Here is a 26704-nt window from a genome sequence, read left to right on the forward strand (position 1 = left end):
ATGCGGTCAAATCACAAGCTCTCTCCTAAGTTCTTTGGGCCATACAAGATCATTGATCGCTGTGGGTCTGTTGCTTATAAACTTGAGTTACCGGCTTCATCCCTTATACACCCGGTGTTTCATATCTCTCAGTTGAAGGTTTTGGTGGGCAATGTTCAAACAACTCAACATCTTCCAATGGTGATCACTGATGTGCTGACTAAGACACCGGAGAAGATATTGGCTCGTAAAATGGTGAAGAGACAAAACAGGGCCGCGACTCAAGTCTTAGTGAAGTGGGAGAATAAAGGTGAAGAGGAAGCTACATGGGAGTTTCTTTTTGATATGAAGAAGAAGTATCCAAACTTTGAACTTTGTGGTCAAGGTTCTCTTGGAGGGGAGGATTTGCTATAGGAAATGGGAGTACACGTGTAAACGGAGCTGAGGAGAGTGTTATTATTCGACGAGGACACGTGTAGAGCAATGAACGAGCAGTTGAGAAGTTTGTTACGAAGATTAACGGAGGAGAAACAGAATCAAGAATAAAAGGAGGAGAAGAAGATCATTTTGTATTCATTCAAAAAGTGTGTGTAATTGCTATTCGTCTTTCTCTGTGTAAACATTTGGACTTATCCTTTCGAAGCTCTTGAGTTGTTTCTACGTGTATACTCTTGGCTTGGTGAGGTCGATTCTTTGTATATTCATTGGATCGAGTTTTACAATCTATATTGAAGCGTACGTTTTACTGTTACACAAAGTAAGGGGTTTGTCTTTTATACAGGTGGGTAAAGATCCTCTAACTGTCAAAACCCATCATCTAAAGGTGCGTTTAATTTTTTTCAAGCCTTTCCTTTCATGATACAAAACATCTATAAACCTTTTCATATGTGCCTGTGTTCTTTCTTTGCAGGATAAGCCATATGACAAGGACGATGAGGTCATCATCAAGGCAACATACTTTGAGGTTATTTCTATGATTACGGATGTCGTAAAGACAACAGAACTATGGAGGCATCACGTTCAGAATTATAAGCAGGCATGTTCTCTCTATATTTGGTACTACTATATGTCAGAAAATTTCAACCGATAAACTAACTATGCACAGGCATGTTCTCTCCATATTATGTTGGAAAATATCATCGGATAAACTAACTGCAATCAAACAATAAAGTACACTAGTGCCGAAGTATCTTAGTACATTTCCTTTGAATTCTATAGGATAATATAGGTGAATCCAACTATCGAAAGTTAGCCGAGTTTCTACTAAAAAAAAAGAAGAAAGTTAACCGATTCCAGAGCTGGGATCTTTGAGGCTTTTGACTTCAATTATCAAAAGTTAGCCGATTTTGGAGCCGGGATCTCTGACGCTAACAAACATAAAATTCAGGAGGTTCTTGAAGAACTGGATGTAGTTTAACTATTACCTTTTTATGCTGAAGTTACATCAAAACTCAACGCCATTCCATTTTTAGTAAGCTCCTCATATTGGTTTCAGGTTCATAAGCTTCTGGACTTGACTCTGCAATTGGTTAAAAAACAAGTAGAAATTAACAAAATTAAAAAATTTCATGCCTCTGCTTTCCCGGTAACTCTCCCTTTTTTTTGTACATGATATGTTTTATACAGAATGAATCCTCATCTCTTTATATTCGTATTATAGGAATCCACAGCAGAAACTGATGAAGACAAAAAGGTTTTCAGCACGTCAATATTTTTTTTGTAAACGATTATAATTAATATAGAATGAATCCTCATCTCTTTTCATTCGTATATAGGAATCCACATCAAAAACTGATGAAGACAAAAAGGTTTTAAGCTCCTCCACAAAATTTACATTTACGATGTTTTTATATACCAATGTCTGATGACTATTATATAGGTCCGATTGGTAATGGTTGTAGCTTTAAAATTTTTGGTGTAGAAAAAAATCGGTAGACTTTTTGCTGTGGCTTTAGATTTTATTGCTGTAGAATTTTATGAAAAGCACTAAAAAATTACTTTGGATATTTGGCTTTGCAGAACACTTGTACAGCTGTAGGTTATTTCAAGAGCTGTGATTTCAAAAAAAAATTTAAATCTTGATTGCTCTGAATTTGGTGCTGTATAAATAAATAGGGCTGTGAAAATAAATAGGGCTGTGGACAGCACCTACAGCAACTACCAATCATATCCCAATGCAGGAGTCTGGTTCTGCTAAAAAAACTAAAATTTCTAGTAAGTCTTAGTCTACTACGATAGTGTAAAGCGATTAAAGCTTATAAATTCTGTTCTTTTTTCTGCAGACACCTTTAGAAAAAGGATTGAACCTATAATAGAGAAAATTCCGAAACATGTACTAAAAGTCATGTAAGAAGAGCTTGCGAAACTTGATAGGAAAGAAGCTGATTATGGTAGCACCAGTGATATCTGTATGAATGGAGGCCGAATACTTTATTAATATGTACAAGTACAGCATTTATACAGAGTACATAAGTGATTAGGTATTGACTAATTACAGTTATGACCCTAATGACATATATCTCCTATACACCCCTTCAAGATGGAGTAACATGAGTGATTCCAATCTTGCACATAAGTTCTTGGAAGCGAGGTCGAGGAAGTGGTTTAGTGAGAGCATCAGCCAACTGGTCCTTAGTCGAGAGATGGGAGACTCGTAGCTTTCCAGATTGCACATGGTGTGAAAATCAAGGGCTATATGCTTCATCTTCGAGTGAAATACAGGATTGGCAGCAAGGTAGGTAGCACCAACGTTATCATAGTATATCACTGGCATCTCTGGTAACGGTATACGCAGCTCAGTGAAAAGCGAACATACCCAGAGTAGTTCCGCTGCTGCATTGGGGACAGCCCTGTATTCGGCTTCCGTAGACGAGCGAGCCACTCCCGTTTGCTTCTTTGAGCTCCAAGAAATTGGATTGCTCCCAAGGTACACGATATAGGCGTTTCTGGAGCAATAATCGTCAGCATCGCCTGGCCAGTCGGCGTCGGAGTATGCATGGAGCTTCAATGGTGTGTCAGGACGAAAGAGAATCCCGTGAGCAGACGTACCAGTCAGATAGCGAAGAATTCGCTTGACTGCTTGCCAGTGAAGGTCTGTAGGTCGCTGCATAAATTGAGCTAGATGATTTACCGGGAAGGCAATGTCTGGTTTAGTGAAAGAAAGGTATTGCAGACTCCCAAGAACCGCTCTATATTCACTCGGATTATCCATCGGGGTTCCTGAATTTAGAGACAACTTGGGCGTTGGAGACATCGGAGTGGAGACCGGGCGCGCATCTATCATGTTCGTGCGAGTGAGCAGATCGAGCACATATTTCTTCTGTATCAAGTGCAAGCCTTTGGAGGTCCTGGTTGCCTCTATGCCGAGAAAGTAGCTAAGCTCACCGAGATCTTTAAGTGAGAACCGAGTTGAAATGGCCGCAATGAACGCATCAATGACACGATTGTTGTTGCCCGTAATTACCATATCATCAACATATACCAGAACATAGATAATGTCAGAGCCGCGGTGATATGTGAAGAGAGAGGTGTCTGCAGTGGAGTTCAAGAACCATGCAGTCATAATATAAGACCTGAGTTCCTGGTACCATGCGCGTGGCGCTTGTTTGAGCCCATAGAGGGCTTTCTTCAAGCGACAGACATAGTGTGGTCGATCTTGATCAACAAATCCTGGTGGTTGTGTGACATAGACCTCCTCTTCCAGAGTTCCTTGCAGAAAAGCATTATTTACGTCAAGTTGACGAAGACGCCAACCCTTAGTGACCGCGACATGGAAGACAGAACGGACGGTGGTGGACTTGATAACAGGGCTAAACGTCTCCGTGAAATCGTGTCCAAGTTGCTGATGAAAGCCCTTTGCCACCAGACGAGCTTTATACCTGTCAAGTTCACCGTTAGCTTTATATTTAAGCGTAAATACCCTCTTACAACCAATGACATTCTGATACTTTTCAGGTGGAACAAGTTCAGAAGTGCCATTTCGTAACTGAGCATTGATCTCGTCACACATTGCTTGTCTCCAGTTCGTGTCCTTGAATGCTTCAGCCACGGTTTTGGGAATTTTTGGTCGGAGTTTTGGTATGGTGGCAGTGAGAGAGGTTTTGTTTTTAGGCTTTGAAATGTTATTCTTTGAACGAGTTTTCATAGGATGGAGATTCGGGTTTGGTTGTGGAGCTGGAGCTGGTGGAGGTGGGGTTGGAGATGGAGGGGAAGAGGATGTAGAGGGTGAGGTAGAAGAGCCTTGGCTCGGTGAGGTCTAGGAATTAAGGGATGCGGTAGGTTGGGTATGTGATGATGTTTGTGGTTGAGGTTCAGGAGCTTGTTGCGTCTGAAGCACCGGAGGAGTGTGGTGTTGTTGTGGTGATATCGGAGACGGAATCGCGTCTGGTACAGGAGTTGCAGACGGACTGTGTTGGTGAGGAGCAGAGCACGAGGGCGAAGTGTTGATGAGTGGCCGTACCGGTACCATTGTCGTTGGAGCAAACCCAGTTCTCTGATCTGAAGTATCAGCTGAAGCAGTCGTACCTGAGACAGGAGATGCAAACGGAAACCTTTTCTCATTGAAGACTACATGTCGCGACGTGTAGATACGACCAGATTCGCGATGAAGACAGAGATACGCACTTTGCGTCAGAGAGTATCCAATGAACACGCAAGATGCTGAACGGGGTTCCAGTTTGTGCTTGGTATAAGGGCGCAGCCAAGGGAAGCATTCTGATCCAAACACACGTAGCTTGTGGTGGTTAGGCGGCTGACCAAATAACTTCTGATAGGGAGAGACATTGCCAAGAACTGGAGTTATCATCCTATTTATGAGATAAACAGCAGTAGTGAAGGCGTAGCTCCAGTACGTCTTTGGCATTAAAGCTTGACCAAGTAGGGTAAGACCAGTCTCTACCACATGTCGATGCTTCCGTTCGGATATGCCATTCAGCTCAGGTGTATGAGGAGGAGTAGTAAGATGCGTAATACAGTGAGTCGACAGAAACTGACGCAAGGCAATGAATTCACCACCATTGTCGGAGTATAGAGTACCTATCTTGTGTTTGAATCTGTTCTCAACCAGCACCTTGAATCTGATGAATGTGTCATGGACTTGCGATTTCAGCTTGAGTGGATACAGCCAGGTATAGCGAGTGTACAGATCAACAATGACAAGATAGTACTTGTAGCCATCGATGGACACAATTGGAGACGACCACACATCTGTATACAGATACTCAAGAGGATGATAAGAGGCAATTGTGTTTGAGTAAAATGGTAGCTTATGGCTTTTATTGATAGAACAATCCGAACAAGACAAATCGTTTGCAGACGACAATGAGACTGGTAAAGAGAATTTCGAAACTAAAGACTTTAAGACTGGTAAGGCCGGATGACCAAGTCGAGCATGCCAAGAGAGAAGATCAGGTTTCTACGAAGATGAAGCAAACAACGACATTGGAGAGGAAGGTTGAATCGGCCACTCATACAACTCATTCTTAGTTCTGCCTTGAAGCAACTGAACCCCCGTGCTGAGATCCTTCACCTGAAAGTGTGCAGGAAAGAATTCAAAGAAAACTCCATTAGTATTGCACATTTTATAAACCGAGATCAGGTATTTCGTAACATTTGGTACATATAACACATCATTCAAAGTAAGAGAGCGATGAGGGGTAGGAAGAAGTGCTGAACCAACCAGTGTGCGTGATGGGCATGCCAGTGCCATCAGCAGTCATGACCTCTTCTCCACCGTTGTAGGGTTGATGAAGAGCCAGGGTGTTGAGGTCTGTGGTGAGATGGTGTGTTGCTCTGCTGTGTAGGAGCCAGTTGTTAGCATTGTATGCCGCTGCAGACGCAAGATGAGCCCGAGGCTGCCAAGGAGCATAGGAGGACACAGATGACTGGTTCGAGTTTCCATAACTTCCATGAAGTTGGAGCTGAGAACAGGTACGAGCACTGTGGCCATGAATACCACAGATTTGGCAACGTCCCTGATACGGACGCGGGGAGTAACCCTGATTATTGGAGTTGTTCCTGCGATTTCTCCAGTTGTTGTTGTAAGAGCCACGGTTGTTGGATCTGCCATGACCTCGACTGCTGTTGGAGTTGTTGTTATTACCACGGTAATTAGCCACATTCGCCGTAACCGGCAGAGGAGATAGTGTCTCAGACTTCATCGCTAGCTTCAGTTCATGTTGAATGAGCTTTTCATGGATCTCTGTTAGGGGAGGAGTGGTGTCTCTGCCCTCAATCTGATCGACCACTGTCTTGTAGTCATCTGGGAGACCTGTGAGAATGAACTAGATCTTGTCTTCATGATCCAGCGGCTTCTCAAGGAGTGCCAATTGATCAAAGCGATTTGTGAGTCCTTGCATATACTCATCAATGGACTTGGTTCCTTTCGTCCACTGTTTGAGTTGTTGTCGCAGCTGGAGGATATGACCACGACTCGGCTTAGCATAGGTTGCAGAGAGAGTAATCCAGATATCTGCAGCAGTGGTGGTGGTTGAGAGGAGCGCTTGCACCGGTGTTGTGATGGCTCCAAGTAAGGCGCTGTAGATGAGGTTATCTTGGCGCTTCCACAGCGAGTACTCATTGTTGATAGTGACTTGACCATCAACCGTAAGAGTCGGTGGTGGGATCTCAATGGATCCTTCGACATGACCCGCTAGACCATAGCCGTCAAGGAGAGAGTTTACTTGACGCTTCCACATAATGAAGTTTGTAGATGTCACCTTTGTGATGTTAGCCATATTAACGTTGAGCAACGTACGAGTGTTGGAGACAATGATCGTCTCAGTGGATGAAGCAGGAGATTCGTTGGACATGATTGTTGAGAGAGAGATGATGTGAAACAGAGAGTTAAGAGAAACAGAGGATGAAGAGAAGAGAAAAATAAGAAGAGGGTGTGAAGAACGGCGGAAAAAAAATTCAAGGTATCGTGAGCTCTGATACCATGTATGAATGGAGGCTGAATACTTTATTAATATGTACAAGTACAGTATTTATACAGAGTACATAAGTGATTAGGTATTGACTAATTACAGTTATGACCCTAATGACATATATCTCCTATAATATCTATAGCTACCTTGATTGGTTGACTACGTTGCCTTGGGGAAAATGCAGGTTTGCCATTTTGCTTCATACGTTCATGGTTTTTAGTAGAGTTAGAGCAAAAAAAAAATCATGGGGGGCAGCTGCCCCACTCATTCCCCCATAGTCCAGCCACTGAGTTAGAGCACCTGCTTTGGTGAATAGCTCGTATGCTCTCTTCTTCTTTTTTTCATTTATTTTTTATTTATTTTTAATTCCAAAATTTGACAAAAAAGACTAAAAACCCTTAAAACATCAATCTAATTACAAACTATATCATTCTTACTTTAAACCTTACCCCCTTCCTTATTCTCTCTTCTGCTCTCTATACTTTTTTCTTTTCTCAAATCTCATCTTTTTCTTCTCTCAAATCCTCCTCTTCTTCTTCAAAATCTCTGAAAATCTATTCTACTTTTTCTATGAATTTTCATTGATTTTTTCTCTTCCTACGAAATATGTTCTCCTTCTTGAATCTCTTATTTCTTCTTTGAAATATGTTTTTCTTTTTCGAAATATGTTTTCCTTCTCAGATTCCAGATCTTCTTTTCTTCTTCGAATATGTTCTTCTCACATTTCATTTCTTTCGCAAAATATGTTATCATTTTTTTTCCATTTATCTTTGATTACTTCTTCCTTTTTTATTATCTGTCAATTTTTTCTTCTTCTTATTTGATTTCTTCCTTTGGGGATCTAGATCTATCATGTTACATGAATATATGAAAAATGCAAAAGTAAAACTAAAATCCAGAAACAAAGTGTTACCAAGTTGTACAATGGTTCAAGTATAACTTTGTAAAACTATAGAACTTGGTAAAACTAAGTACAAAGTTTTACCAAGTGTACTCGACAATGGTACAACTTAGTAAAACTTTGTTTCCTAGTTTTATCAAGTTGTGGAATCGTTCAAGTACAACTTTGTAAAACTTTAGAACTCGGTAAACTTTAAAACATTATAAAAATGTATAATTTGGTAAAACTTTAAAACTTGGTATAACTTGAGAACTTTGTAAAACTATAGAACTTGGTAAAATTTTACATCGATTATTGAGATATGGAAATTGGAAATTTGAAGAAAAAATAAAATTCGAAATTCAAAATTTGTTTTGGTCGGAAAACAAAAGGGTAAAATCGGAATTCCATTATTTCATTAAAAGTACGAGAGTATGTAGACTCATTAAGAGTCTGACAGATTACTTTTTTTTTGTTTAGGAGCCTGCTAGATTTTTGTCCCGAGCACCAATAATATAAATTTAAAATAGATAAAAAAAAAAGCCTAAAAAATATTTCATACGAGAGACCACACAACTTCTCTGGAAACTCTTTTTATAAGTGTTAAATTGTCGATAATTATTACTCTTATGTTTCATAAAGAATATGACTACATTTCTTGCACAGATTACAAAATGATTAAAATACATTTATGTTTTTACTAATTACAACTATTTAATCTATAATATTTGAGATAAATAAATTTATTTATAAAATCAATGCATTTTACAATTAATATTTAGTTTAAAGTAAGTATAAATATTATTGATATTCTAAAATGACAATTTTGTATAACAAGAAAACAAAAAGTCAAAGTGACAATTATTGTAATTTGTAGAATATAAGAAATAATATCTTATATATTAAAACAGAAGTCACAACATTGATTCATTTGTGATATTTTAAAAAATGGACTCTCACTAGAAATCAGTTATCATTCATTTTTTCCTAACAATATGGCTTAATAATATAGCATTCATAATATAACAATCGACTCCTATAAAACCGGATTGGTTAACAAACACATATTTGATTCCTTAATAAATTATACATAGTAGTAATTTAAACCATTGTATACTTCAAAATACTGAACCGATTTAAATAATTTAACCAATATATATATATAATGAGTTGTGTTAAAATAGAAATCATGACTTCTTTCATGTGTGATTTTTTAATTTGAACCATTTTTAAAAAATATTAAACTTATTTTATGAATATTAATAATATATATAATCTTTGAACTACTTTAGTCATAATGTCTTTTGATATCTTTTAATTTTAAATATAAATATATATTTTTTAAAAATCTAACAAATCTGTTTAAAAGATTTTAACAAGATCTTAATTTTCAAAAATTCTATGTAAATATTTTTTATAATTCGTAATTAGTTCTAAAATATTATTATACATTAATATATTTAATAAAATGAAGAATAAAAGTTTTATCTTATTTTACCTATTATATAATCATAATAAATCATATTAAGAGAAAATTATTATATTGAACTAAACATGATAAACTATATTAAATTATTAGATTTATATATTTTATTTTCAGAAGTATTTATGTTCAGAATATAGTATGTTGGCAACAGGGGTTAACATTAGCAAACTATATAATACATGTATAAAAATTAACATGTATTTCATTAAAACTAATAATATAAAAAATCTTTGTATTTATTTTAATTATGATATCTTTTCATTTTAACTATATATATATATATATATATATATATATATATAATTCTAACAAATCTTTTGAAAAATATTTTAACAATATCTTAATTTTCAGGAAGTGTATGCAAATATTTTAACTAATTTTGTAATTAGCAATGAACTATTATTATTCATTAATATGTATTCAATTATCATTTATAAAATGAAACATAAAAATTATATCTTATTTTTATCTATTTTATAATAATAATAATTCATGTTAAAGTAAAAGTACTATATTGAATTAAATATGATAAATTATATAAAATTGATAAATTTATAATTTTATTTTCATAAATATAATATATTTATGCTAAAAATATAATTCAATGACATAACCACTTAACATTCGAAAACTATATGGTACATGTATAAAAATTGACATATCTTAGAGTTTTGTATATACAAAGAGTAAAGTTTAAAAATGAATAAACGTAAAAAAGTATTGCTATAAGGAAATACGACTTTGAAGGTTGGCGGGTTAGAATTGAATATAAATTTGATACAAAATAATTTTCAAATATGTTTTTTCATGCATATATTAATTTGTTTAATAACAAAATCCAAATACAGTAACATAAATATATAATAAGAAGTGACAAAAATATGTGATGGTTTTAAACTATTGATTGTTACACCATGTAAACTATAAAATTGTTATATTTGAAATAGGTATATAAACATTTAAATATATGGTTAACGTTAAAATTGTATACCACTAATGAACTAAAATAAATATGTATATGTTTATAAAACCGAAAAAGAACATTCGCACGATTGCGCGGGTCAAGATCTAGTTTAAATATTAAAAGATTTGTGTGAGAACTCAATCAGCCAATGCTGATGCCTTTATATTACACTTTTTTTTTTTTGCAGTGATGAGAATTTTGATGTACTACGGGCAGAAGCGATTCTTGACGAAGATCACTATGGATTAGCTGATATAAAAGAAAGAATATTGGAGTTTATTGCTGTCAGAACACTTACGGGAAATCCAGAAGGTCGTGTCTTGTTCACTCTCTCTTTGAGCTGAAATATAAATTGTGAAACTGAACATTTTTTTGTTGAACAGTGAAGATCATTTGTCTCTCTGGCCCTCCTGGGGTAGGAAAAACAAGCATTGCTCGTTCTATCGCGCGTGTTCTGGACCGCAAGTTCTTTCGGCTTGCTGTTGGAGGACTATCTGATAGTTCTGAGATCAAGGTATACTACTGGATGTAAAAAAAATTGCACATCTCAAATTTCTGAATAAGTAAATGAGACTTTAAACCAATCCACTTATATATTACTTATTCTTCTCTTAATTTTCTGATATGGGTCTTTTCTCCAACACAAACACAAGAGAAATGAAATATTTTATAACATGTCATCATCTACAATGAGTTCACTTATAGGGTGACCGTGGAGTATGCGTTGGTGCCAAGCCCGGAAAGATGGTGCAGTGTCTAAAGCAAGTGGGAACAGAGAATCCTCTTGTTCTGCTCGATGAGATTGATAAGGTAATTAAGCTAGGACTTGTTTAGAACGTATTAGATTTTGATATTATTCGCAATAATTGTCACTTGGTTCTTTGGCAGATTGGAAAGAGTAGTAAATACGATCCAGAGGGTGCGTTGTTGGAGCTTCTGGACCCAGAGCAAAATGCACAATTTCTAGATTACTTTCTTGATGTTCCTATAGACTTATCAAAGGTACTCTTTTTGTCTTATTGACCATATTTTTACTTCCGTTCTAATCAAAAATTTTGGTTGCAGATTTTGTTTGTATGCACAGCAAACGATATAGATAGGCTTCCAGATCCTCTCCTAGATAGAATGGAGGTTATTAAACTCGCAGGGTACACTACCGATGAGAAAATGCATATTGCTAGAGACTATTTGGTGAAAATTGTCAGCGGAAAATGTGGCATTAAGCCTGACCAGGTTGATGTCAGCGACACGGCTCTTCTTTCCTTGATAGAGAACTACTGCAGAGAAGCAGGAGTTAGAAATCTCCAGAAGCATATAGAGAATATTTTTCGTAAGGTAAGCTCACCAAAATATTTCCAAACTTTTTTTTAACTTGGATCCCAAGCAATCTAAAACTACACTAAATATTCTAAACATTTTTAACTTGGGAGCCAAGCAATCTGAAATTATTTTGGTTTATTAACAGATTGCTCTTAAACTTGTACGCTGTTTGAACCGAGACTGTCGATAAACTAGTAAAGAGAAAATGACGAGTTCTCGTCGGTGGATCAAGACAAAAACGTGTTTTATTAGATTAAGTGAACACTCAGTCGTATTACAAGGAGGGGAAAACGAGGAAATGAACCGGCGAAAGCTGGTTTGCCGGAGAATACAAATCGGCGAGAATAAGATGTAAAACCCTAGTTTCTAGCCGAAAGTAAGTGTATGGTGATTTGCGGATCCCCTCATCGTTGTCTCTCCTCCTCCTTTTATAGACGGTCTTATGTTGACCTAATTCGACTTGACCTAACGGGCCTACTCGACGATTGGGCCGAGGTGTCGGGCCGCTGAACCGAGTCGTCAAACTGAAGACTTACGGTCGTTCGCTCTGCCGGCTAAAAGTAGTCCGAAGTCGAGTTGACTACTGGCTCGCGAGTCGACGAACCGAGCTCATCTGTTTTGATCATGTGGACCTTTTGGGAGGGTCAGGCTCATACCCAACAGTAAGTCCCCCCAGTTTGCTGGTGAGTAGCGTAGCCGACTCAACGAATTTGGAAGTAGGGCTTACAAGATAATTGTTCTGGACCCGTGATCCCGCTCGACTGCTCGACTACACGGACGACTCGCTTGCTCGTGACTCAAAGTTTCATTGGATTGGTTCGAACCGGCGGTTTCCTTTGGCTTTGGTTGCAATCGCTGGATTTGCTCTAAACTGGTTCCGGTTTACCTCGAGAAGTCGAACCGTCGCGAGATCCGGTGAACTTCACGCGCCTAAACGGGCCTACATAGGCCCATCTAGGTCTAATGATGACACCTCGGGGTGCGCAGTCTCTTCTTATAAATACCCCTCTCGCCTCTCATTTTCTTCATTCTTCACCCGACTCAGATACTTTCTCTCTCTTTCTCTCTGCTTCTCTCTCTACCCCTTTTTAGTCATAGATTCCTAGAAACTTGCCATGTCGTCGGGCGGTAGGCTTTCCAAGGAACAGAAAGGGAAGGCTGTGGCGACGGAGACGAGCTTTGTACGAGTCGTCGACTCGACCCTGCCTTCTGATTTTGAGGTGATACACCGTGAGGCCATGATCGATACGACGAATATGGATACGTCCCAGCTGGTCCTGGTTGCCGAGTCGGCGCGCCTAATTCGCGAGGAAAGGGCGACCGTTGGGTCAGTCACGCAAGATTGTGCGAGAGATGGTCGAGGTGAGCCCCCGACGGAGAGATTTCTCCTCCTGATTTTGTTCCATGCTGCTATCATCCTGAGGGGATTTTCGAAGATCTCCCGGCGTTGGCACCGGGGCTGTTACGTCCTCCGGTCGTGGAGGGACAATCGTGGGAGAATGTTGAGGCCACTCGTTCGATTCCAAGCAGCGTGAAGATTCTGTTGAGGGAGTGTGTTGGAATCGGGGTGACTTTTCTGTTTCCAACTAAGACCCAGAGGCCATGGTCACCCTCGGTGGGATTCCAATGTGTTTATGAATCCTATTTTCAGATTGAGACCAGGCTCTGGTTCCCGATCCCTAAGCTCGTCACGTCTTACGTGAGGCGTCGTGATACGGAGATAAGTCAGTTCTTGAATGGTTCATTTCGTCTCCCGGTAGCATTGTTAGTGATGGCGGCTGAGATTGACGTGTCGATGAATGTTCGAGCCTTCGAGGAGTTGACGTATCTTAAGTCGATGGGAGAAGGGTTGTACTCGATCCAAATGAGGCCGAACTACAATGTTATCGTCGGGCATCCCAACAGGACGAACAACTGGCAGCGTTTTTATTTCTACGTCAAGTCGGATGAGTTTGCTTTCGAGGAGCCGCCCGGCGACACCTTTCGTTTTTTATGGAACTATGAACTTGGTAGATTGTTTCTGATAACTCGCAATTGATTGCTTCCCTGATCTTACTAGTTTTCATTTGAATGCAGTTGATCATCCGGATACGGCAGCTTATCCCGAAGAATTTATAGAGAACGCTCGGACTGTCGCATTGCTCGCTCAAGAAAGTTGGGATAACATTACTGTGGAAAGGATTCGGCGTGTCATCGACAGGATCTCGCGAAGTGAGTTTTCTCTTATTTAACTCGCGTTTCTTTTTTTATTTCATCGTTCTTATTTTTCGATCTTTCGCAGAGGATTGGAGATCTGATCTTTTGCCACTAGTGACTGGTCGCAAACGTCGGTTTTCGTTATTCACGAGAGCGGAACAGAGAAAGATCACCACTGCAAGAGAGATGAAGGCCCTTCCAGACTTAAGTGCAATCATTGGGAAAAGACTGAGTGGCTCGTCTAGTGACGTGCCGTCGAGGACTCCTGACAGAGTTGATCGCAGGGAGTCTCCTCCTGCAGTCATTCGACCATCGCAGGTTCCTGACCCTGTCGGTTTTGAACCTTCAAGGGAAAGTTTGGTGCCAGAAGTCGACGAGTCGGCGGGGACTAAGAAGAAAGGAAAGAAGAGACCGGTTCCTGACGCATCTATCACTGTGGTTCAGGGGGGTTCATCGGAAATTGCTGCCGAGGTTTGTCAAGATGAACCTCCCCAAAAGAAGAAGAAGAAGGATAAGAAGAAGAAGCCTGCTGAAAAGGACCCGGTACCGAGTGTCGGGGCAGAGAATCGAGAGCTCGTGGTTCACGAAGAGTCGAGTCGAGGTAACGCGGCTTTGACTGATGACGGGTTCAGAAGTTTTTCGTTCGTTCCCTTGGAAAGGGGGAGAAGGGAACCATATTTTGATCGAGGTTCCGACGGTCGAGACCATTCTAAGACGCCCGAAGGGAGGCGCGAAGCAGGAGTTTCTCAATCGATCACTGCCACCACACCTCGCTCTATGCCGTCGGCTCCCGGAGGGAGCTCTACTCGAAATAAAGGTCCCGTCAAGTTCCCTGATCACGTGGAGTTCAAATACGATGGTGACGCACCGTTCGCCTACGCCCCGGAGGAATGCGCCGAGTTAGTTCGCCAATTCCGAGGCGGTGCAAAAGATATGCCGCCGGTTATTGACCTTATCTTCAAGGATGCTTATGTCGATGCGGAAAGGACCAAGGTTCTAGTAAGGGTTGCTTTCCTCCTTCTGTCTTTTTAATGCTTCTAGTCCTGACTCTCAATCTTTGTTTATGCAGAGTGATGGTAGCGTGAATTACGTCGTTGAGCTGTACGACACGGCCTTGAAAGAAACTATCTCCAAGTTGAAGAACGCTGATAGGCTCGTGCGAGTGGAGGACTCAGCTCTTAACCGTAAAACGAGTGAGTTCAAAGCAGTGATCGAGAAGGCTGAGGCAGAGCAGAGTCGATTACTCGCAGAGAAGAAGGCCAAGAAGGCGAAGTTCATGGAGAAGTTTGGAGAGCTGAAGGGCAAATTCAAGACTGCTGGCGAGAAAATCAGAGTTCTTGAGCGAGAGAAAGCCTCTCTTGAGGAAGAGAAGGCCGCTTGGGAGAAGGAGAAGGCTGCTACGGCCTTAAGGCATCTGAAGGAGATTAACCGGTTGAGGGACTCCCGAAGCTACGAGGTTACCCTTGAGAGGGTCCGCGTCCAGATTGAGATGGTCGTGAAGTGCAATAGGCGCTTCAACAACATTCGCGAGCGGGAGGCTCGTCGTTATGATTTCGACACTGCGAGGTGTCTCTAAAGTCAAGCATTCGGGACGAAAAAATGTCTTGAGGCGCTTAAGGCGAATGGGATCGACATCCCTTAGGAGTCGATCGATCTATTCGCCAGGCAGGAAAAAGAGTATGGTGAAGAAGCCGCTCGCCTTGATGTGGGTGAAATTCCTGAAGAGTATCTCTGCCTGTCACCTCTCGCTCTGGCGTCTAAGTTCCTCAACGAGGACGTCCTGGCGGCGATCGATCCGTATGGGTCGAATGCTGGTTTGATCGATACCGGAACCGCTGTTATCCTTCAGGCTCCAACCAGCTCGGAAGGCGAGCCATCAGCAGAGAGATGAGAGGTTGGCGGTTCCGTTGGTCGAGGGATCGACAGTTCCTCCCGTACTTCCTTCGAGTGATCCTGGTTCAGCTCCCTTAGGAGCAAGCTCTATTGTTGATGAAGAAGCACCAGCTCGAGAGGTCGGTCCTGGCGACGCAAATCCGGTCCTCCCTGCCGAAGGAAGAGAAACGAGACCCGGTCTTGATGACCTGGTCGAGTTGTCTGATTCTTTGATCGAAAGAAGCGGTCAGAACGAGTCCAGCGACGGAACACCTCCCGGAGTAGGGGAAGATTTGAATGCATCATCAGGTGAGAGGGGGGAGCGAGGGAGCGAGGACGCGATTGCCCAAGTCCCTGAGGAACCTGAAAGCCGGTCACTGGAGGCTGACCCACCCATTTCCGACGCGGGAGTTGTCGAGAATGCTCTTGATCCGGTTCCTCGACTTTTAGTGGACGACCCTGGCCATGTCGAGGGCTGACTCTTTATGTTTGTTGTAATCTTTCTTAGTTGTTTTGTCTTTTGGCCCTTCGAGGTCTTGTGTTGTAACTCCGAACCTCTTTGTTTTGTGGCTTTGTTTTGTGGCTTTGTTTTTCGTTTTGAACCTTCAGTAAGCCTTATGATCGTTTTTGGACTTAGAATTTTTTCAAACGAAGTTTGCCTTAGTCGTGAAACGAGGCTTCTTGGACTCGGAACTGCCAAAGGTCTTTTGACGAGTCGTCGAAATTTGTTTCTGACTTTAGATTTTAATGATTTTAATCTGGCAATATGGTCGGCATCTCGAAGTAACACTCAAGGCTGATCAGATGGTTTATCGAGTTTTGACGCGTTGTGCCGTCAGTTCGGGTCATCGAAAATTTAAAATTTCGAATTTCTAAGAGAATTGTTTGTTTTTCGAGAGACAGCGGTTCTCAACCGATCTCAATGTAATCCTAGAATATTTAGTTGGCCAAATCTGACTTTAAAGGATCATAAGATGATCGAAAGCCGTCGTCTCGATCGTGTCGGCTGGGACCGTGATACGACCTGGAGTCCCCCGAGCACGTGTCTGATCAGGACATGCTCGTTAGTGGGTGAGAATGCTAGTACGTCGTCCGAGAGACAGGGTCGTGCTCGTACGTAAGCATCACCAAAACAATTCGCACTTCCTCTTGTCGAGGGAATTTGTTTTGATTTTTTTTGTTATAGCTGGACCGGTTAAGGCTGCCTACGTACCAATGGGAGAGGATCAAGTCATTCGTAGTTCCTTTTTGATGAGCGAAAGTGGCAGTTGATGCGAATTCACTAGTTTTTTTTTTTAGGCGAGTGAAAGTGACTGATTGTCATTAACTCGTTGGTTTTGAGGTCTGATCGAGATAAAATGGCAGTCGCTCGATAGTTAGATACGTTCTCAAGAGTAGTATCTTTGGAGATGCATGGAGTTCCATGCTCTGGGAACAGGTTCGCATGTTGATGTCTCGAGTCGATAGACTCCTGGCTTAATGACTTGGGTGATCTTGTATGGTCCTTCCCAGTTAGTTCCAAGCTTGCATGTGTGAAGCTCCTTAGTGTTTTCATACACTTTGCGGAGTAAAATATCGCCCAGTTCGAGAGGTCGAGACTTGACCTTCTTGTTGTAGTAGCTCTTGATCTGATGCTGATAGTTCTGGATACGGAGCAAGGCTTGGTCGTGTGTTCATCGATAGCGTCCAAAGCATCGAGCAGCATGTCGCTGTTAAGCTCAACGTTCTGTGGCATTTTTGACTGACGTAGACTGGTTACGTTCACTTTGGCGGGAGCCATAGCTTCGACTCCGTGGGCGATTGAGAAAAGAGTTGATTTCGTTGCTCCTCGAGGAGTCGTTCTATGCGACCAAGCAGCATGTCGCTGGTAAGCTCGACGTTCTGCGGCATTTTTGACCGACGTAGGCTGGTTACGTTCACTTCAGCGGGGGCCATAGCTTCGACTCCGTGGGCCATTGAGAAAGGAGTTGATTTCGTTGCTCCTCGAGGAGTCGTTCTATGCGACCAAAGAACACCGTCGAGTTCATCGGCCTAGCATCCTTTTTTCAAGTCGAGGTTTTTCTTTAACCCATCGATTATGATCTTGTTGGATGCCTCAGCTTGACCGTTGCTCTGCGGGTACCGCGGACTCGATGTGTTGAGTCGGATTCTCCATCTTTCGCAGAACTCTCGAAACTTGTTCGATATGAATTGGGAGCCATTGTCAGTCACTATTTCGTAAGGTAGGCCGTGGCGACAGATGATGTTTTTCCACACGACCGTTGAAATTCTTTTTCTGTTATGCTGGCGAAAGCTTCCGCCTCGATCCACTTTGTGAAGTAGTCAGTTAGCACAAGGACGAAGCGGTTCTGTCGAGAGCTTGGCATAGGGCCGATTATGTCCATTCCCCATCGCATAAAAGGGTATGGTGCCGTCATCGTCCGCAGCAGCTCTGTCGGGGTATGGATTGTCGAAACGTGTCACTGGCATTGGTCGTATCTTTGAGCGTATGCCTCGCAATCCGCGTTCATTGTTGGCCAGTAAAAGCCGAGGCTTTTGACCTTTAAAGCGAGTGTTCGACCTCCGAAGTGATTTCCTGCAGCGCCTTCATGCGTTTTGGCCATGACAAGATGCGTTTCTTCGCTATTGATGCACTTCAAGAGTACTTTGGTTTTGGTCCATCGATGGAGTTCTCCATCCAAGACGACGTAGTGGGCACTCCTTGTCTTGAGTCGTCTTGCAATCCATTTCTCGGGAGGTAGCTTTCCATCGACCAGATAGTTGATGAATTCTGTCCTCCAGTCGGTAGCTTCAATTTGTTCCATTGTGGGGTCCTCGTCCATGGGGATGGCTTCAGTTATCGGTGCTACGACGGTCACTTCGCTAGGCGGGAGCTCGATGCTTGGCTTGTCGATCTTGTTGATGGGGATGGTCCGTTTCACCTGATCGCGCAGCCTGCTACCCAAGGCAGCTAGGGCGTCGGCGCACACGTTCTCTCCTCTGGGGACTTTGGTGAGTTCGAAGAATTCGAAGTCCTTAGCGAGTGTTTGAACGACTTTAAGGTACGCGTCCATTCGTTCGTTACGAGCATCGTAGTCGCCGCTAAAATGACTGGTAACGAGTTGTGAGTCGCAGTATGCACTGAGGCGTTTTGCTTTGACTGCCTTAGCGAGTCATAGTCCTGCGATCAATGACTCGTATTCCGCTTCATTGTTTGAAGCGGTGAAGCCGAAACTGAACGATTGTCTGATTAGCTCGCATGTTGGAGACTACAGTTGGACTCCTGCTCCTGATCCTTTGTTTGTTGATGATCCGTAGACGTGAAGTATCCAATTCTGACTTGGAAGGATTAGGTCTTGCTCTAGCTCTGGTGCGAGCTCGATCAGGAAGTCAGCAAGGACTTGGAATTTTGCTGCTGTTCGATTTTTGAACACAATGTCGTGCTCGCTGAGCTCGATAGCCCACTTCGATAATCATCCAGACTGGTTGGTGTTTTGCATTACTATGCGGAGTGGTTGATTTGTTAGTACTTCGATCGTATGTTGGAAGTAAGGAAGCAGCTTCCTCGCTGACGTGATAACTGCAAAAGCCATCTTCTCAAGTGTGGGGTATCATGTTTCTGGGTCGGTCATCCGCTTGCTCGTGTAGAAGATAGGCTTCTGCTCTCCTCGATCCTCTCGGATAAGGACGCTGCTGACCGCGGTGGAGGATACTGCAATATAAAGGGAGAGTGTATCACCGGCTTCTGGCTTCGATAGCATGGGAGGAGTCGTAAGATACTGTTTGAGTTGTCCGAATGCCTCTTCGCACTTCTCGTCCTAGACGAAATGCTTGTTTCCACGCAGTAGCTTGTAAAAGGGGAGGCATTTTTCCGTGGACCTCAAGATGAAGCGGTTCAATGCTGCAATCCTCCCCGTGAGCCGCTGAACTTCTCTGATGTTCTTTGGACTAGGGAGATCTTGTATGGCTGTGATCTGCTTAGGATTCGGCTCGATTCCTCGCTGGGTGACGATATATCCCAAGAACTCGCCTGAGGTGACGCCGAAGGTGCATTTTGTCGGGTTGAGTTTCATTCCGTACTCATTCAGCGTTTTGAAGCATTCTTTTAGGTGATTTAGATGGTCCGCCGCGCGGAGTGACTTAACCAGCATGTCGTCAATGTAGACCTCCATCGTGTTCTCCAATTTGTCGGCGAACATTCGATTGACGAGTCGTTGGTAAGTCGCACCGGCGTTCTTAAGGCGGAAGGGCATCACTTTGTAACAGTACGTCCTTCTATCGGTGATGAACGCTGTCTTCTCTCGATCGTCTGGGTGCATCATGATTTGATTGTATTCTGAGAAGGCGTCCATGAAAGTCAAGAGCTCGTTTCCAGCGGTCGACTCGACCAGTCGATCGATATGTGGAATTGGGTAGCTGTCTTTGGGACATGCTTTGTTTAGATTGGTAAAGTCGACGCAGACGCGCCAATTTCTATTCTTCCTCTTGACGACGACCGGGTTGCCCAACCACTCCGGGTATCGTACTTCGGCGATTGAACCGGCTGCGAGGAGTCGCTAGATTTCTTCGTTCACGGCCTTGCTTCGTTCGGGGCCAAGCTTGCGTCTCTTTTGGCGAACAGGCTTGATGGTTGGATCTACATTCAACTCATGGGACGTTATGGTAGGATTTATTCCCCTCATATCTGATGCCTCAGACCTATACACAGGCATGTTTACTCCATATTTGGTACTGCTTGCTGAGCACAAATGATATATGTCAGAAAATATCACCCGATAAACTAACTGTAAACACAACAAAAGTATACACTAATAATGCAGGATCGTATCCAGTATCTTAGTGTTAACATGAATCAGAATTAAGCTGCTAGGTTTGAGAATTAAGCTACCAGACTTGAGATGTAAGCTGCCAGACTTGAGATGTAAGCTGTCAGACTTGAGACTTGAGTGCCAGACTTGAGACTTGAGTGCCGAAATTCGTGCAACTTCAACTTGAGAGGCAAATTTGAATTCAAATTAGGTTCTGACCTTTAGAGAGAGAGGCTGGACAAGTGGGGATTAAAATAACATGTTGGAGAGAAGAGAGATGGCTGTTAGGAGCTGTCACTATCACATTGGAAGCTCTCCTGCATCTCAGCCATCCAATTCAAATTAATTCAGATCCTCCCATCCCAACCATTCATTTTGAATCCAGATCTATCTCTCTTTGTCTTTTTCTTCTCATTTGTCTAGTGTGTGTGTTGGCTATAAAGAGCCCTCATTGTAATCAATTATAATCTAAGCTGAAAGAGGGGAGTTCCCCTTTCTTCTTCGCCATTCTCTTCTCTCTTGGCTACTGTCAATCTCTATAATCTCTTGATACTCATACTCTCTTATTCTCAACTTAATTTACTCTTCATCACTTATCTCTCTGTTCCTCATTATCTTTTACTCTCATATTAATCATCTTTTCTTACATGGTATCAGAGCTTTAAGCTCCTGAACCTCACAAAAGCTTCCGCAAATCTAATTCATTCTCCGTTCATCTTCATCTGAGTCTGGTACAACCTTTTGTCCAGCGGTCCAAAGGTTTTCCAAGAAGGAAGAACCCACAACCAGCTCTAAGGCAAGGTGTATACAAGTCTTTAAGCCTCAAGAACCTAGTTCATGTCTCAAGATACTTAAGTTGTGTTTGTTGATTCTATTTTTAAATTATTTTTAAGTTTACCAGCATGGTTATGACTAGTTATTTTTTTAGGTCAATTGTTTGAGTTGTGTAAGGTCTAGGCGAGTTGTCTAGAACCTGTTTTGTGTCTTGTTGCATTGCTAGAAGTCTAGGAGAGTTTTCTGGTCTTGTAATGCAACTATATGATGTTTCTAGTCTTGTTTGCATCCATATGTTGTTTCTGGTCCTGTGATGCATTCATGAACTGCTTGGGATGATTAGATGAGTTATCTAGTCCATGTTTTGACATTTAATTAATCATGTTGTTACTTAAATGGTCATTAAAAATAGCCTAAATGCCTTGTAATTGATGAGTTATCATACCTGAGCATTTAGTGAATAGTTTGCATGGATTTGAACTGAATGAGTTGTCTAGATTCTATCTATTGCATTTCCTTAAAACATTGGGATAGGGATTGGTGAGTTACCAAGGTCTGATCCTAGTGTGTGTGGTCTGATTCTTGTTGGAGTTTGAGTGATCTTTCAGGTATACAAGTGTTGTTCTCTGTCCATCATCAAATCAAGATAAAGACGAAGACTTTTCCCATGATATTCAGAGCCTACACATGTGTACATTCCTGTATGATCCAGAGCCTACACAGTGTGTATATTCCTGACCATGGAGAGATTGTTTGTGTGAGGAGTCCAGATGGTAATAAGTCGTGGCTGAGATAGAATATGGCTGAGCTTTGAAGATACTTCAGGAAGGAGTATTGATGGAGAGGCAAGCCAGTGTTTGATCAGCCATCCACCAGGCTGAATCTCCTCATGAATTGCAAGAACCAGTTGACTTAAGCACAGACCGTTTGGTTGTTGAGCTCCTGGTTCAAAAGACTTACAAGAGGCAGGGAGAAGAGATCAAGGGAGGAACCAGTTAGCTTAAGCGCAGCTGGTAGGGTGATGCGCTCCTGGTTTCAAGACACAGTGTTGCTCACTTCCAAGCTTGGTCCTTCACTCATTTTCTCCGGATCAAGCTTGAGGAGGGGTAATGGTGAGCATCATTCCTGAAGGTTCAAGTCGTCCATTGCCTCACCAGAGATCAGAAGTGGAGTTGAAGTGGAGTTCACCAGCCATCTAGAACCCACTACAAAGAAACATCAACATGGACAGCAACAACTTGGTGTTAGAACAGATGGCCATCATAGACTACTTGACAAGAAAATCAGGTGGAGCTGAGTGGAATGCTATGGATCAGCCCAAGGCGTGGAGTTAGAACAGTTACCTTCTGGTTGGGAAGCTATGGATCAGCTACTATATAGAGTTAGAGCAGTTACCTTCGGTTGGAACAATACCTTTTGGTTGGAAGCTATGGATCAGCTACTATATGGAGTTAGAACAGATACCTTCAGTTGGGAAGCTTTGAATCAGCCCATAGCATGTGTGCTTGTACCTAGTTGATGAAGTTTAAGGAAGCCAGCAAATGGTGATTTACAATCTAGCCACATATATGCAAGGACACAAGGAGTATTCAACTAGGGATTTTCTTGGCTGAGCAATCACATGATGTTGGTAGATCATGGAGTTGCAACGTCCCCCTACATGTTGAAAGCTTCAAGAGTGACAATGCACAGACTGGTTGAGAAGCAGCTGGTGTGGGGGATTCAAGTGTTCAGTACTCCTCACCAGCATTCCAGAAATGTTTACAAGGTACCTATTGAGCTCATGAGAAAAGGCAGGATGGGATTCAACCCTAAATGGAAGCAAGAAGCTAGAAGAAAGGGGGAGACAAGCTCTGGTCATAAGAAGAAGCTCAAAGGGTGTTTTAAGTGTGAAGCAAGGAAGGCATTGGAGTCTACTTGCCATAGAAGTAAGGCCATGATCCAGAGTTTATGAGTCCCTCAACATCATCATAAGGCTCATAAACTCACTGGCCAATCCCTAGGCTGAGAGGCGTGTACTCTTTTCGTAAGTGTGGTTTTATCCCAAAGGGTTTTCTATGCTTAGGTTTTTAATGAGGCAAGTACTCTCAGTTCCAAGCTTGCCCAAGGATCTCCTATGGTCAAGCTTGAGGGGGAGTGTTGACATGAAGCAGAATGAAGCTGCTAGATTTGAGAATTAAGCTGTCAGACTTGAGAAGGAAGCTGCCAAACTTGAGATGTAAGCTGCCAGACTTGAGACTTGAGTGCCAGACTTGAGACTTGAGTGCCTAAGTGTGAAATTCGTGCAACTTCAACTTGAGAGGCAAATTTGAATTCAAATTAGGTTCTGACCTTTGGAGAGAGAGGCTGGACAAGTGGGGATTAAAATAACATGTTGGAAAGAAGAGTGATGGCTGTTAGGAGCTGTCACTATCACATTGGAAGCTCTCCTGCATCTCAGCCATCCAATTCAAATTAATTCAGATCCTCCCATCCCAACCATTCATTTTGAATCCAGATCTATCTCTCTTTGTCTTCTTCCTCTCATTTGTCTAGTGTGTGTGTTGGCTATAAAGAGCTTTCATTGTAATCAATTATAATCTAAGCTGAAAGAAGAGAGTTCCTCTTTCTTCTTCACCATTCTCTTCTCTCTTGGTTACTGTCAATCTCTATAATCTCTTGATACTCATACTCTCTTATTCTCAATTTAATTTACTTAATTTACTCTTCATCACTTATCTCTCTGTTTACTCTGTTACTCATGCCTCCATTTTCCCAGTGACTCATGCTACTGTTGAAGACAAAAAAGTTTTCAGCTCATCAAGATTTTCTTTTTGCAAACAATATATGTTTTATATAGAATAAATCCTCATCTCCTTTCATTCGTATTTTAGGAATCCACAGGAAAGACTTTTGAAGACAAAAAGGTTTTCAGCTCTCCACACAAAATTTACAATTATATATGTTTGGTGTATTATGTTTTGTATTATTGGGTGATGACAATTTAAGTGTCTCAATGCAGGAGGAATATGGTTCTGCTGAATACGTCAAAAAAAACCGACTTTCTGGTTAGTCTACTACTATAGGAGTATTTTCTGTAGTTTGAGTTCCGAGAGTTGTGCATCGATGAGTGTAAAAGTGATTGAAGCTTATAAATTATGTTCTTTCTCTGCAGACACGTTTAGGAAAAGGATTGAACCTATTAAAGAAAAAGTTCCGAAACATGTCCTAGAAGTCATAGAAGAAGAGCTTGCGAACCTTGATAGGAAAGAAGCCGATTATGGTAGCACCAATCGTATCTATAGCTACCTTGATTGGCTGACTGCGTTGCCTTGGGGAAAATGCAGGTTTGCTATTTGGCTTCATATGGTCATGGTTTTTTAACAGAATATAATATAAAATTGGTATGAAATTTTCCCAAAAAAAGGTTTGAATTGTCAATGAACATACTACTTCTCTAGAGACATTTTTACAAGTGTTAAATTGTCAATGGTATTATAATTTAAATATTAAAAATTTCTGTGAGAAACTCAATCAACCAGATACTCTTTATATAACACTCTCCCTTTGCAGTGATGAGAACTTTGATGTCCTACGGGCAGAAAAGATTCTTGACGAGGATCACTACGGATTACGTGTTGTAAAAGAAAGAATACTAGAGTTTATTGCTGTTGGAAATCTTACAGGCAATCCAGAGGGTAGTGTCTTTGTCTTTCTGGTTCATTCTCTCTTTATAAAAATTGTGAAACTGAACTGTTTTCTTTTTGTGTGTGTCAAAAAGGGAAGATCATTTGTCTCTCTGGCCCTCCTGGGGTAGGAAAAACTAGTATTGCTCGTTCTGTCGCACGTGCTCTTGGCCGCAAGTTCTTTCGGCTAGCTGTTGGAGGAGTATCTGATAGTTCCGAGATCAAGGTATACATACTACTGCATGACAAAAATAGCTGGAGAAAGATATACCACATAGCAAACTTCTGACTAAATAATATATAAGAAATTTGGGCCAATTCACTTATATAATTACTTGTCTTTTCTTAAGTTTTCGATATGAGTCTTTTCTCCAACAAAAAAAAAACACTAGAGAAGTGACATATTTTATAACTTAAGTCATCATCTAAAATGTGTTCACTTATAGGGGGACCGTAGAGTATACATTGCTGCCACGCCCGGAAAGATGGTGCAATGTCTAAAGAAAGTTGGAACAGAGAATGCTCGATGAGATTGATAAGGTAATTAAGCTAGGATGAGTTGTTAGTGTTTTTGAATTGAATTGGTCTTTAGAGATTATTTGCAACGATTGTCACTTGGTTCACTGGCAGCTTGGAAAGAGTCGTAGAGATCCAGAGGGTGCGTTCTTGGAGCTTCTTGACCCAGAGCAAAATGCACATTTTCTAGATCACTTTCTTGATGTTCCTATCGACTTATCAAAGGTACTCTCTTTTTCTTATTCACCTTTTTGTTTTTGAACTTTCATTCTAATCAAAAATTTTGGTTGTAGGTTTTGTTTGTATGCACAGCAAACAATATAGATAGGCTTCCAGGTCCTCTACTAGACAGGATGGAGGTTATAGAACTCGCAGGGTACACTGCCGATGAGAAATTGTTTTGGTTTACTAACAAATTGCTCTCAAACTTGTACGCCAACAAGCATCCGCCAAAGCGGCTATGGTCGATTTAGACTCCTCGGAAACCGCTGCAGAAGGATCCATTGAGTTAAAAAATGAATATTTGCGATTGGCTGATGTTCTTAAGGTATTCGAACACGCAGTTGATGGGGGTTCGACGAGAGTGGAGAGCAGAGAGGTAGCTGAGAAGTTTACTGTTGACGAATCAAACCTTTCAGATTATGTAGGTAAACAAGTTTTCGAAGGAGAGAAGCTGTATGAACAGACGCCAGTCGGGGTGGTAATGGGTCTATCTTGGACATCCATGGGCGGCTCAACGTTCTACAATGAAACAACCTTCGTATAAGAAGGCAAAGGTGGTCTTCACATAACGGGTCACCTTGGGAGAGTGATGAAAGAAAGTGCAGAGATAGCTCACACAGTTGCCGGAAGAATAATGTTTGAGAAAGAACCAAAAGACGGTCTTTGCGAATTCTAAGCTTCATTTACATGTTCCTGAAGGAGCCACACCAAAAGACGGTCCTAGCGCAGGCTGCACAATGATCACTTCCTTGCTCTCACTTGCCATGAAGAAGCCTATAAGAAAGGATCTTGCAATGACCGGAGAGGTCACTCTGACCGGTAGGATTCTTCCAATTGGCGGCGTAAGTAAACAACCAACACACTAGAATTACTTTGTTGTTTTTTTTAAGCTACCAGTTTCTGTTAAGTGAATTTTAATATACTAAACATCTATATTTCTCAGCTTAAGGAAAAGACTATGGCTGCAAGGCGGAGCCAAGTGAAGGTGATAATATTCCCCGAGGCTAACCGGAGAGATTTTGAGGGTCTTGAGGAAAGTGTTAAAGAACGGCTCGATGTTCATTTTGTCGATGAATATGAGCAGATCTTCGAGCTAGCCTTTGGCGATGACCATTAG

At 41.6% G+C, this 26704-nt stretch overlaps 1 pseudogene; it reads left to right on the forward strand.

Annotated features, from left to right (window-relative positions):
* On the forward strand, positions 1-26704 carry LOC106297289 (annotated as a pseudogene).

This window comes from Brassica oleracea, chromosome C6 (assembly GCF_000695525.1).
Source record: "Brassica oleracea var. oleracea cultivar TO1000 chromosome C6, BOL, whole genome shotgun sequence".
In the NCBI taxonomy this organism is placed as follows: domain Eukaryota; kingdom Viridiplantae; phylum Streptophyta; class Magnoliopsida; order Brassicales; family Brassicaceae; genus Brassica; species Brassica oleracea.